At 35.3% G+C, this 14,337-nt stretch overlaps 1 protein-coding gene across 3 annotated transcripts in view; it reads right to left on the bottom strand.

Annotated features, from left to right (window-relative positions):
• Positions 1 to 14,337, bottom strand: part of ZNF438 (zinc finger protein 438) — a 51,485-nt gene that overhangs the window by 36,547 nt on the left and 601 nt on the right. For all 3 annotated transcript variants that reach the window (XM_031052557.2, XM_031052556.2, XM_031052558.2), the window contains exons 2-4: positions 12,679 to 12,761; positions 12,158 to 12,211; positions 10,045 to 10,192 (exon numbers count right to left, since the gene is read on the bottom strand). The gene's annotated coding sequence lies outside the window, so the exon portion shown is untranslated. The remainder of the gene's footprint in view (positions 1 to 10,044; positions 10,193 to 12,157; positions 12,212 to 12,678; positions 12,762 to 14,337) is intronic.

Genomic DNA, 14,337 nt, shown 5'->3' with positions numbered 1-14,337 from the left:
TATTACCTACATAACATTTTCTTCCAAGTATAAACACACTTAGCTCAAATACAGCTATGCATTCACAAGACTTCAGTCAGTCGGTCAGTTACTGGGAAGACTTCTGAGCATCTGAGTTGCAAGCACAATACCATAGCTAAACAAAATAGAACTATATTGCAGCCTGAGAATTTCACAAAGCGGCCAATTAAATGCACAATGTAATAAAACTAGGATTAGGAGAAAAAAAACAAACAACTATCTGTAGCAGGACAATAAGCTAATGAGATCACTCCTGAATGAAGTACCGGAAACTGGGCTTCTTAAACCAACCATACACAAAACCTCCAGCTACTCTCTCTTGACATTACATTGTCAGTAACAAAAAAAAAAACAACAAAATCCACTGCTGTCAGTATATCAGCACATTACAACTCCTCACACCCTAAAAAAAATCCTGCCATCACCATCTTGCATCTTTCTTGGCACTGTGAGAAAACAGCATAAAGGTCATGGAAAGCAAATTTCACTCGCATTCTTACAGATGGCTCCTCCAGATTAAAGCTGAAGAGCTGCTGAGCAGTGGCACATAGGACCTTTCAGTGTCTTCACAGAATACAACACTTCAGTTCCCACACCTCTGAAGCCAACATTTTTTAGCAGTATACAGTGCTTTATTTAAAACCAAAATAATACCTTGTGTTTATTGCTTATATACCACAAACTGAAAATCAGAAGACACACAGGAAAACTGAACTATGTGGGAAAGAAAAACTGAGTAATAGCCTCTCCTTTTTTGTAAGAGTCACAGCTACTGCAAAGAATTCAAAAGAAAAAAAAAATCCTAGCGGCTCAACTAAGTAGTTCTACATTCAAGCAAGCTTTAAATGATTTGCCAATTATACAGTCAAAAGTAAGAAGCTACAGTCAAAATCTGTCTTTTTTATATCATAACCTATTTTCCAAATGTATTAAGAAAAAATAATCTTTAATATGCACTAGCAGTCATTCAACCAAGATTCAGCGAATTCTAAGCCCACACACTTGATTTGTCATCTATTTGGCTGCTAAATCTGACTCTGAAAGAGTGATGTGTTACCTTATTATTATTTTTAAAAAGATTTCTCTTGGGATTGTACAGCAAAGGAATGAGTATGCAGCCTATCTTCCACAGGAAGGAGAGATTTTTATCCTCAAAAACAGGAGGCTCGCCCACATGATCACCTGGGACAAACTTGGCCAGTGTAAGCAGGCTAGAAGGTTATAGGAGCCTGGGAATGTTTAACATCAAGAAAGTAATTACAGCCCAGTAAGATCAGAAGGAATTACACAGGAAATGTGAACAGTAACCCTTTCATGCCAAAAAAAATCATGAAAAAGTGTGCTCTCGGCTGCCAAACTATGAGGCTGTGCAAACCACTTGCAAAAAACAGGAATGGAAAAAACACTGTATATTACTAGGCTATAAATTCCCAACGACGTGATAAAGCTATACTTCCAAGAAAAGAACAAAACCTCTGGTCTTTCTTCTTGCCATGTATCTGCAGTATAATTAAAGCCCAGAAGAAACATGAAAACATTTCGAACACTACTTAAGAATGTTCAGTTGTCTCTTCTGACTTTTTTCTTTCAATTTTGTGCTGACCGAAGAGTCTCCTCCCTAGAAGGTGGTCAAACATCTTGTTCTTATTTAGTCATGGGAAATTCTCTTCCAAAATAAATAGTACATTATCTGAGCAAGAATGCTAACTCTCTCAGTTATCTATTCCATAAAAATTCTCTCCCAAATTCTGAAATATACCCCATAGCTCAACAGGATAGGCTTTAGCCACCCTATGTATTTGTTAATGAAACAATTTTTATTCCATAGGGACATGGGGGAATTTGAGTAATCTGACTATAGTTCAATCTAGTTACAAGCCTTCAACTGCCATTTTTTGAAAGTGAACAGTGCTCATACATGCATGCTCTTCACACAGAATCAGGAAACATTTTAATGAAGCAAGAGACTTTTTTTAAGCTCCCTACTAAGGAATATTGCATTCCTTTATATCCACCAACAGATAATGCTGCAAAGTAAGTGTATATAACCCTGATCAGACAAAAGACGAGCAATAAAGCAATCAAACACTAGTGTTTTTATTAATTTGTTGATTAAAACAATGATGAATATAGTCTCATTTTAGGAAACAAAAACAGTAAGCTCCCCTAAAATGAGTATTAGTGTATATCTGATTTACCCCAAAATGAGATACTTTTATTATTAAATAAATCAATAAATTATCTTATTTAAACAACATGCATCTTTCGTTGCTCTTAAAATCACAAACCAGAACAGTGTTACCACACACTGCATTTGCAGAGCACCTCTATACCAGCGTTTCGGCTACTTTTCTTCCAACTTGTCACTCAGTTATTCCCCTCTATTCATGTGTTCTCTTGAATTCTACTTTGTTTTCCTTGCCTTCACAACTAAGGCTGGCCTTTGCCATCACTAACACCACATGCACAAGCCACGTCTGCATGACTGCAGTCTACTCAGCAATCTACCCAATGGAATTACCAAATAAAGTCAAGGGTAAAAAAAAAAAAAGAAAATAAAATACAAAAGAAGCACATGAGAATTTTGGGCATGGGCATGCAAACAAGGCAGTTACAGTGTAGTAAAGATCTACTAATCAAGAATGCCAAAAAGTCATTGCTGACATTATGGCCTGCACAAGTAACTGTAACTCCCATTCTTCAGGAGATAAAACTGAAATATGAAACAATTATACTTTCTACTATTTTACTGAGATGGAGGCTGAAGAGACAAGCAATGTAACCCCATTCTGAAAACAAACTGAATGTTCCATTTTCTCCTGCACTAAACTTAATCCCACTTCTAAGGGTTGGTGATTAGCAAAAACAAACTGAACTAACTCTCCTAACCAACACACGTTCTTCTGAGATTAAAGTCACTTCTAAATTTGTCTGTCTCCACAGCAGATTAAATATTCAACAGTATGATATCCATAAAAGATGATGGCCAAAAACTGCAATATATGATGAGACACTAAATTTTCCATGGCTATAAACTTGACACAAATCTATCCACAGCAAACAACAACATTTGTTGATCAGTCAGAAAAATATCTCCATACTGTTGCAAGATACCTGTACATGTAAAGGAAAATGCCTTCCAGTAATACTGCTATTTCTTTTTTAGTGACCTGTGATGGTTCAAATATTCATAAAGCCAAAGCCTTTCTTTCAGCAAGGTGAACTGATGGATCTGAAGTCTGTTAGAAGCCATGGGCCAGCTACAAGGACTCTTACCATGCAAATGAATTGATAACAACAGCACTGCAAAGTGTTTCCTGTACCTCTGAAATGTAAGCAGCATGTCAGAACGTAAGCATGCCTTTCAAACAAATCAACATTTTCTACTTAACCACATATGCTCTTTACAAAATCTCTTTAGAATTAATATCTGAAAACCAGTAATGTAGCAGTACTAGTAATGGTTTTTAATGGACAGGTTACCAGCACTCATCTTATTTCTAGAAAAAAAATGCAATTAACTTTAGAAACCTTAAAATAAAGAATTTCACAGTCTGGGCATGGGAACCCCCCTTAAAAAGGGGAAAAAAATTAATTCCAAAGGTACCAGTTTAGAAATTATTAAGCTTATAAAAACAATTATTTGTCATATAATTAGATTTCCACAGAAATTTATAACTTCCTCTGTTGGGAGTATCTATAGTTAGTCAATTCAACACGTGTTAACATTCCCACCCAGTCTCTTCCTAACTGCAAGTATACATGCTAAATATTTTCTCTTTCCCAATATAAAGCAGCTTTCTAAATATAACTGCCAAAGACAGAATTATCAGTTAACTACACCATTCACATATGTGTATTTGAGAGAGAGGCTGCTAAAGAAAATCTGAAACTCTTCTTCGTAAGTATCCTTCAAGAAAGCATGCATGGTTATTTTGTGCTAACCAGTACTAAAGCAAATTTTGATGTTTATGTATTAACTTTCAATTATTTAAACATTTTTGAAAGTCTTTCAAGTATTTCGTGTACAAAATGTTAAAAAGTGACAATTCAAGTAAACCGTTTTCATTAACTGAACAACACACTCTTTAAAATACAATTCCACTTAGATAAATAAAGGCTTATACTGGCCAAAATTATTGTTTCTCCCAACACCAAAATCTCCTAGGGTTAAATAAGACTTGAGATACTTAAGCCGGTCCTAGTTCTCTGAGGGACAGGCCAGTTGCAATAGTATATAGGTATAGTCCACTGTCCAAATGACAATTCTTTTTTCATTTTTTTGTTTTCAAGGGGGCAGATGCTTTGCAAATTATTAGACATCACCATAAAGACATCACTGTATTTTCACATTTTTGCATTTTTGATATTCCAACTAAGTCTCATTACTCCACAACTTCTTTAATCAACTTCTTATAATTAGTGAATCTTTTGCTTTTTTTTCCAAAATGAACATCTTCTTGAAAAAGGAGAAAACATACACAAAACGAACCAATTCTATAGTTAGGAGTTTCCATCATCCTAGGTAGCAGCATTCTTAGTCTCTTGCTTCCCAAAAGTTGAGCAACTAAATCTTCTAAAGATACCTGCATTTCTACAAATGCAGTCTGGTTTTAAAATAAAAAACTCAACTTTAATCTTGAAAATGAAAATAAGTCTTCAGCCTCAAAATTAAAAAAAAACCCAAACAACAACAAACCACTGCCCAGTGAATATCAAGAAGAAATTAAGTATAGGGCAGATATAAATGATGCTAATCAAATGCATGAAACTGTTAGTTTCAGCATCTCACCTTAAGCAGAAGAACATGCCTTAAACCAGTCAGAAATGCAAAATCCTGCACTGGACTGGATTTACTCACAGTCTGAATAACCCTCACAGCAGCTGTTGATCAAACCTGGCTTCCTTTACATTTAGGAAATCAAAAAGGCTTCACTCAATCCTCTTGGAGCAGCTCTAACCACAATTATTTCCAGGCTTGTCACTTTCAAGCTGCTGAAATTAGCTACCAAACCAAGAAACTCAACATGCGACAGCTAACAGACAAGTTGGTTTGCCCTGTTTTCTTTCAGCAGCGCATTTACATTTTTCACCAGCAAAACATATGGGAAGATTTGTTCTCAAATCTAAACAGCATACTACAATCATGATTCTGTAAGCCCTGAGGGGAACAGAGCATGTACATCATGTATCTCACACGTATGATGTTTTTGACGACGCACCCCACTATTATTAATTGCTTTTTTAAAAGAAGTCAGACAACCTCATTAAATTCCAACTAAATACACAATAAGACACATTCCTTCTGTTTCAAAGCCCATCTCTCCAGAAAATTATAAGAGCTATGACAACCACCACTAGAATAGGACGACTTAAAGCAAGAGGCAGCACAGTTTTCTAAACCACTAATACAAGATTAAGGAGCATCATCTCAAGAAAAAGCAGAAGATTTATTACTATCCTCCCCTCTAGATGATTTATTGTATAAGTAACACTTTTTCACTGCAGGAAAAAAAAATCCTCAGGCTCCACAAAGTCTTAAGTACATCATTAAATATATAAGACAACAGAGAATTGGCAAAACTTTCAAATACAGCAACCTGCAATCAAAACTACTGCAAATCACATCTCATTTACTTTTTTATAATCTATACACTACACTGTGGCAGTATATGTTCTTGAAGTGCAGGTAGATGATGAGTGGAAATATAGATTTGAGAAAGATAAACAAGTAATCATTCTACTAACAAATTACACAAGGTGTTTTCAGGAATGGCCTTCTAATCAAGGCAAAGATAAAATACTCCCAGCCTTAAAAAAATAAAAATAAAAAAAAGCAGCCACTAACTTTTGAACATTCTACTCATTACAAATTGAAAAGAAATAAACCAAAACATCAAGCTTCTCCAGGATCCCACATACATCTGGCACCCACCTGCTTATGCAAAGACTGGCAATGTAGTGGTGCCTTTTAAATGCGTATTTTCCAAATAGTGAGAATCCCTCAACAGTGAAGCTTACTTTTCTGATGTTCCAACCCTAAATAATGTCTACAAGTTGACCATTATTTTAGGCTTATCATCCCTGACCTCTCAGTTGTTGAAGTTTTTCTGTCTTGATAGGGGAATTCATTTTTAAATTTCATACAGAGAAAATGTTTTGGTATAAATCATGGCTATTCTAAGCCAGGAAAATATCCTGTAGGTCACTAAGCTACCATCCTTCAGGCAAGTTCTCCATATTTAAGGTATCAATTATAATTTCACAGGCATATTTGATTTTATAAATAAACTCTGTTACCATAATTTGAGCTGTGGGAAAGAACGCGTGCATCAGTGCACCAACCCTTGCAGCACAGCAAGTTTTTAATTGAATGTCAACTCTAAATTTTATAATATGGATTCTAGCAGTGAAAAAATAGGAGGAAGATTTCCCCTTCACCCCTCAAATTCTCACAAGCCTTCTGAATTTTTTTATTCCTGTCACGGCACCTCCCCAACATATGCTCTTCGCTGCTCTAGAGCCAAACACAACAAATCTAAGTCAATCTGTTGCTAAACACACCAAAAGTGAAAACTGCAGCCTCCATTAAATAGAGTGAAAAGGACATTTCAGTGGGAATGAGCAAAAGCTGATTCTGTAGTCTTTTTCTGCTGAACACTGCTTTTGATGCTTTTATCACAGAGTTCAGTATTTGAGTTTGATAGAGACTGAAAGCAAACACAGTTTCTAAGACTTGAACCATGCCAAGAGAGAAGACTGGCAGAGAGACAAGCATGCTTATTTAATTAAGATACCCCCACTGATATTTTTTATGAATTTTTACATACTTTCTGGAACTTGGCTGGATGACACAGAAGGCCAGCATTAGCTCATCTCACCTTCCCTAAATATTTGATTGCTCTAGGTACAGAATAAACTTATGTACCGATTTGGATAAAATTACTGCAGGAATACTTACTTAATGCATAAGCTGAGGCAAGAGAAAAATCAAAGCTGAACAAAACAGTGCCCCACTAGTAGCGAGTCACAGAACCTGTCCTATATAATTTAAAACAACTACCCTACATGATTTCTCTCCAAGTTGATGAGAACCCCAATGTTACTTCCCAAAACTTCTTCCTCGATGTCCCTACTTACAAGAAAAACAATGTAAAACAGTGAATGATACCAACAGAATTAGACCTCGTACCTAGTGGGTATTTCACCTAGATATAACCTAACACAGGGAGAGAGAGAAAAAAAAAAGTGAGATTCTATAACCCTTTCTCCTGTAAACAAACTATGGGCAAACTTAATTCCTTTACTCCCACCATCAATATATAGTTTTTTAGACGAGCTTTATTACAAATCATAAAGGAAAACAATAATCTTATATAGGACAAAAAGCTGAGTGATTATATTCTTTCAGGAGTCTGTGTATAAATACACACCTGAGTCTGTGTAAATATTCTTGCACTCTAAATTCTCCAATCTCTATTAGAATTTCACTAAATTAAAATCACCCCTAGACTGCAGAGCTCACTGACTTACCAATTTGCAAAAAAAATATATCCTTTCTCAAGTTTTCTCAGTTTGCCAGCCTAATTTCACAGACCGTCCCTTCCTCTTACAGCGTGAACCAGCAGAAATGCTCTTGAATTACTTTTCTCAAACCACTCATCATTCTGTGTACCTGTGTTATACTTCATCATATTCATTGCTTTTCAAAGGCTAAACAGTCTAACTTCTTTTTTTTTTTTTCCAACTTATACAAGCAAATTCTGATCCCCGTAGACCTCTCTTTTAGCCTTTTCTCTGAATCTCCTCTCCTCTACACCCTCCTTTTTAGGGGAGGCATCCAGCACCACATACACTCTGATGGCATGCTGTATGACAGTAAGATACTGATTTTTACCATTGCATTTTATTCCCTGTGCTATTCTCTATCACACTTCATTTACTCTTACTGTAAATACAAACACATATATCAGAAGTTAACAGAGCTCTCAGAAACAATTCTTAATACCCAGCCTTGTACTCAGTACTTGACACTATAAACATGTGAAGGCTTCTCATTTTGAGCCAGGTGGTCTTTGGTTTTTTGTCCTTCAGTGTAATTTCTTCCTCATATCTCACTCATTACAGTCTACAAATCTTTGTCATATGCCCATCAGAGTATTTTCCCAGAGAGAAAATCACTGGTTTCCAAGAGAACATAAACACAGACTAAGCAAAGGTAATTGCCCTAAATGGCAGGTATGTGGACTTTGCACTTTTAGGCCTTCAGTGAGGCATAAAGTATGCTTTGGTGCAAGAACACGTCTGTAATGTAATACAGCAAACCTGCCCTTTGAAAAATTAGGGCTTAAATAGAAAACATAACACATGAGAAGAAGACAAGAACATTGTACATCCACCTACCCTACCAGAACTATGAAAAACATGCAATATCCCTGAATTAACTTATTAAAATATCCTAAAATATGACATATATTACATTAACCCTTAGAGGGTACATACCCACCCAAAACTACACAAGAGTTCCCAAGGAAAAGGTGAAATTAAAAATCTGAAATCACACCTGCCTATTGTTACTCTTCTGTGGAAGCTAAAAAACCCAAGAGAATCAAAAGTCTAAGGTTTGGGCTTTTTTTTTTCAATCATGAACAGTATTGTAAAGTTTAACACTGCCATTTAGGGAAAAAACATAATAGAGTGATTGACCCAACTCTCTGTTCTTAAACACTCTGATAAAAGAACAAACTATTTGTGAAAATAACAAAAACCAGCTGAAGGCATTTGGGTGGTCTCAGTTTCAGTCCTGTAATACACAACAGTCCCTTCTTTTTAAATCCAACACCAATCTGCTTTTCTTCTTCAGTAAAGCCTCCAAACATGTTGATAACAAAAGTTGTAAAACCCACTGAACATTCATATTATTATTCTAGGACATTTTACTAGTATTCTGATAACTTCAAAGCATTTGTTTCATCATACACAAAGTACGCTCTCATATACAACAGAACTATGCAGGTTTTTAGAGGCTGATCCTTTTTGATTCTCTAACAGTATTTTGAGGGTTTGCATACTTTTAACTTTAGGATGGTGCATATAATTAGCAGTGAATCATGTTGGATATTTAAACTTTATGCCTTGCTTCGTAAAAACATGGATCTACCTTATTTCTTTACCACCCTGTCTATTCTGAGCCAAGCAAGACCAAGAACTGCCAGAATCTCGTATCTTGGTGTATGTAGCACTACTTGATTGAAACATCAGCCAGATATAAATCTGAGATCCCAGATTTATAGAGACTCACAGAAAACTGTCAGACTATAACTTCACTCTGGGAGGCTAACCAGCCAACAACCCAACCAAAATTAAACTTTGTATCATTACTATTTAAAATCATTGGCACACAGAAGACTGAAGTATATTCAAAATTACATGTCAGTAACTAGAACATCCTTATTTTCTATGTTTCATCCAAAAGAACCACAAACATATATATAAGAAAAGTGAAGTGGTAAAGAAGTATGGGTACAACAGAAATTACAGTGGTCTAAACTGTAATTTGTCATCATGCATCATTTTCAGAACACTGTCCCTAGTGAAAAGTTCTTGGAAGAGTCCCTTGCAATTGTCCCTTACAACAGATGAATAATGCACAAAAAAGTAAGACAAACCACCTTTAGGGGGTTGTTTGCTTTGATTTTTGCTTTTTGGGTCAGGTAAAGCCATTAAATTCTTCCTACAGTTAGTTCAACCTTCAGTTACTGATAACATGGGGTAGATTGAGTATGGAAACTTTGCTCTGACTCACCTGTCAGCCAAACATAAGCAAACAGCAAAAAGCCTCCACAAAACTATAACCCAGAAGGCACCTAATATCCCAAACCACTTTCAATGATAGGTCCTAGTAAGCCTGGCAGGAGTAGTTTCTTTCCCCACTACTCCTATACCTATCAAATAAATTTTCTGTGCTGCCTTTCCACCTCTTTTGCACTTGGATCTTCTAGCAAACTGTAAGAATACTCCTACCTTCCTGCTTCTTCAGTGACTTGCTGTGATGGAGATATTTCAGCAGGGCTGGGATAAATCCAGCTTCAAAGCTCATCTCAGCACATGACCTCTTCTTGGCATTAACCATGATACTTTCTCTAAATCAGCAATCCCGGCCTTAGACTTTCTGGGGGGAAAAAAATAGCCAAAGAAGAACAATAAGGGGCTAAGCCACAGAATTAAATGACTGGATGCATACACAGAAATTATTATCATATAGCAGCCTCTAAAAGTCCCACTTTAATAAATATATAAATACATAAATATGTTAATTACTCAATACTGCATAATTTTACTCTTTATATGATCCCATGAAAAAAGTCCTCAGCATGCTGCAAAACCAAAAATGGCTTTTTCTTTTTTCTAAAAACAGCTTAACCACAAATGAATTAACCACAATGCACTACAACTCTGAAAGATGCATCAAGCTACCTATTATATTCTTTCTTTTCCATTTAACCAATAGTTGAAAGTATACTGACAGCTCAATACTGAGCCTGTTTGGTATCAGGACACCAGCTAGCAGGCTAGCTTCAGGCAAAGCTTTCAGTACTGTATACCCTTCAAAAAGATACAAAAAAGAGTCAATGATAACAAGAACAGTTCACAGCTTAGGTGAGGACTAAAGTGGTAAGATGGTAAAAGACTGAAGTGACAAACCAAAGATAGATTTTCCCTAATTTATGCAGTTTGGCATCCTTGTTTCATACACAAAAAAAGTACAGTTCCACTACAGTTAGGTTCATGGTGTTTTGATTACATTTTTGATATTAACTAGGAAGAATTATCAGATTAAGATGTATTACTCCACAACTGTGATAACATTTCCTACAACATTTACTTATGCTATAAATACCCATTAAATCAGTCCTTTAAATAAATAATGTTCAAATACTACTTAAACTAGGTTTAATCAGCTTATTAAGGACAAACCAGTACCTGTAAATATAGTACTGTAAGTTAAACACACTTAAGTACCAAATATGACATGAAGAACAGCACGGCTTCTAGCCAGCTGTTCTGTGTGTTTTCATGAAAGGTGATAAGACCAGTAGTAATAGAGAGCCAATACAATACAAAGAAGAAAGCATTCTCCAAATGCCATTTTAAGCTGAGGGTAAGAACTTTTTTGTTACACCAGCAAGAGAAAACATGGAATAAAGAAATTTATCACAATGTTTTGTTTTCAAAATTAAAAAAAAAATCATTCAACATCTGCATACTATTTTTAATCATTACATTGTGAAGTAGTTTGCATTTCATTCAACTTTGGTAAGAATGTGCAAATACACTTCATGAGGAAGTGTCCAATTACTATTCAAGCACTGCTGCTTTCTTATCTGCCAATGTCAGTCTTGTAAAAATGCATCTTTAAAAATGCATTTTTAAAATTTTGTTTAAAAAGATCTTTTTATGTAAGAACATGTTATGGATCTCTGTAAGTGAATTACAATGATAATATGAAGCAATAAGTCTAAGCAAATAAGGCCAAAATCTTGACTGCAAATGAGGATGAGCATAAAACATCTTTTACTGCTGCTGAACACTAATATCTTTTATTGAAATTCTGAAAATACTGTTTCATTATTTCAACATTCCACTGGAATACATCCCCACTGGAATACACCCTGTATGACTGTCCAGAATTTACAACAAACAAAACAATAATCAGCAATTCAAACATAAACACAAAAACTCTCTATATAAGGGAAGCACCCAGATGGCAACTGAATCTTTTCTTTAGGTGACTACCTTTAACCAGAACACTGAAAAGAGGTTCTGAAACACTGTAGTAATTTCTCAGTCCAGTTTTACAAAAACAACAGCATACAAACCTTAGGGAAAGAACACATGGAAACATTTCCATTAAAGGATACAAAGTTAAAGCATATCAGATACCTAGGGCTGTCTGCATCTACTCATGTAACCTGTACTAAACATGTAGCAGCTTATCACAATTGAAAGCAAGTAAGCTACCTTTATCTACCACTGGAAAAACCCCAGCTTACCATATGTAATTTCTTTGTGTTCAGACAAAGAATCAAAAATTAAAACATTCTCTGAAGATATAAACCATATTCTTTCAACATACCTTATGCATCCTGCCGCTGCTATGGCAAAGAAAGTATTGCATCCATTTTAATTCCTATTAAAAGGAAAACAAAAAAAAAAGCTGCAGTATCTCAGGAAACGTATTTAGCAAAAGACTAAAATTCATATTAAACAAAAAGCACAGGCATACATTTTAGAAAATGGCAAATAAAAAAAGAATTCTACTAAAACATGTTTACCCTCAATACAATGACGTTTCCTCTGAGGCTCACCATACATTAACAGCACTTGAGATTACAAATTGCAATAATATTTGAATAAATATTGCTAAAATAAATGATAAAGTTCACACATTCCTGATTTTACCACATACTTTTAAAACTCTAAGTTTCTATTATTGCAACTGCAGTAATATTTTCAGCCAGTTCCAAATAAATTTTGTCCTTTCATCATTTGACCGAACAACACCTACCTCATTAGGTACAAATAAATACATAAAACCATCACCAGTTTCATATAGACATTTAAAACATTAAACCACCTCCACAAATCAAGTATTACCTCTGCACATAAAAATCCCTGAAACACCAAAATTGCTGAAGTGTTGAAGAACACTGCTTTCGTCTCATGCAGCACCACTGAACCTGCACATCAAGAACATGACATTCACTACATATATCTGAAGTTTCATGTGAGAAAGTCAGAAATACCTCACCATATGGTGTCACTGCCATTGCTAGTTCTGATATTCTTCCAAATGAGAAGTTCAGGATACACAGAAAACTAGTATTTTCTTCGTTAATTATTTGAAAAACATTTTAACTAAAAAGTTCAGTTACCCCACAATCTATTACTTTAACAGCCTGCCCCAAAGTTAAAAATACTTGAACCATACCATAGTACTAGTTTTCTTCTGATCCTCCAGTTATCATTACCCAAGCATATTTTTTAAACAATAATAACATCATATCAGACTGTCACAAAAAAAAGTATTTTAAACATACTCAAGTTTTTGACAAACTTTAAGTTTGAAAAAAATCCAATTCTAGCTACTGAAGCAGAAAAAAATATGCATAAAAATAACTTAAAAATTAACTTAAACTAGTACTAAAAATAACTACAATCTTTGTAGTTAGTTACAAATGTTAGACAAAAAAAAAGGCAGCTCAATATTTGTGTTGTCAAATGACCCTGTGAAAAAACAAAATAAAATAAAATAAAAAAACTGCACAGAGAAACTACTGTGACCCAAGGGAGCTGTGTATTTACCTTATCCTATCCTCCTCTTTTTATTATGGAATAATAATATGAAAACCACTTTTCAGTGACATATTACTGGTTCAAATAAATCTGTACAAGCAAACTCAAGACTGTAATTTCTAAACTACATGGCATTTGAGGGATAGACTGTTGACTGAGACTTCAACACACGTTAAAAAGCTTCAATGAAATATCCTTAACCTGGAGAAAAAGAAATGAACTGAGCACAAGACAGTATGAAGTGAAATGCAAGACTGACAATAAAAGATAAAATGTATCACACCCATTTTAGTTCAGGCATAGACCTAGGTAAGGCTCTTATTAAAGCACGACTTTTGGACAAAATAAACAAGCCAACTGCTCATATTGTTTCAAATCCACCATACTGCAGGCATTACCACAGTCATTCCAAAACTCATCAGGCTGCTTTAAAACACTTCCTTTCTTATTTTGCCAATGCCAGTCACATCAGATCACTGAGAACTTGAGATATGTTCTTAATTTCATTATTATCAATATAAAAAGTTCTAATTCACAGGCCAGCAGGTCTCAGCACCAGTTATGCACAATCACTATTCCTATGGCTCCATCTCTGCAGACATAGAACAAATGAAAACCCTCTGGCTCTCAGGTTCCTTCCAAAACCTAAGGAGCCTTAGGAGTGCACATCGTATTTGTACTTTTACGAAAGCAGCAGTGAGGTTTCAGGCCTGATAGACAAGAGCTCCGTGCACAGCTCTGACTCATGCTGGCAGGGGTTTTTTTACACAGGCCACATACTTCCACATTTCGGCATCACAAAACAGGAGGGCATCTGCTGCATCCCTGATACACACATTTCATGGCCACGTGTACTATAAGAAGTGTAAAAGAAGTAATTTTAGGGACTTGTAAAAACCAGTAATCAACAGCCTTTCTGTAGATCTTTATTGTCACATCACATTTGACAGATGCAGCCAC

Source organism: Melopsittacus undulatus, chromosome 1 (genome assembly GCF_012275295.1).
Source record: "Melopsittacus undulatus isolate bMelUnd1 chromosome 1, bMelUnd1.mat.Z, whole genome shotgun sequence".
Taxonomy (NCBI): Eukaryota; Metazoa; Chordata; class Aves; order Psittaciformes; family Psittaculidae; genus Melopsittacus; species Melopsittacus undulatus.
This window is presented reverse-complemented; position numbering and strand designations above follow the sequence as displayed.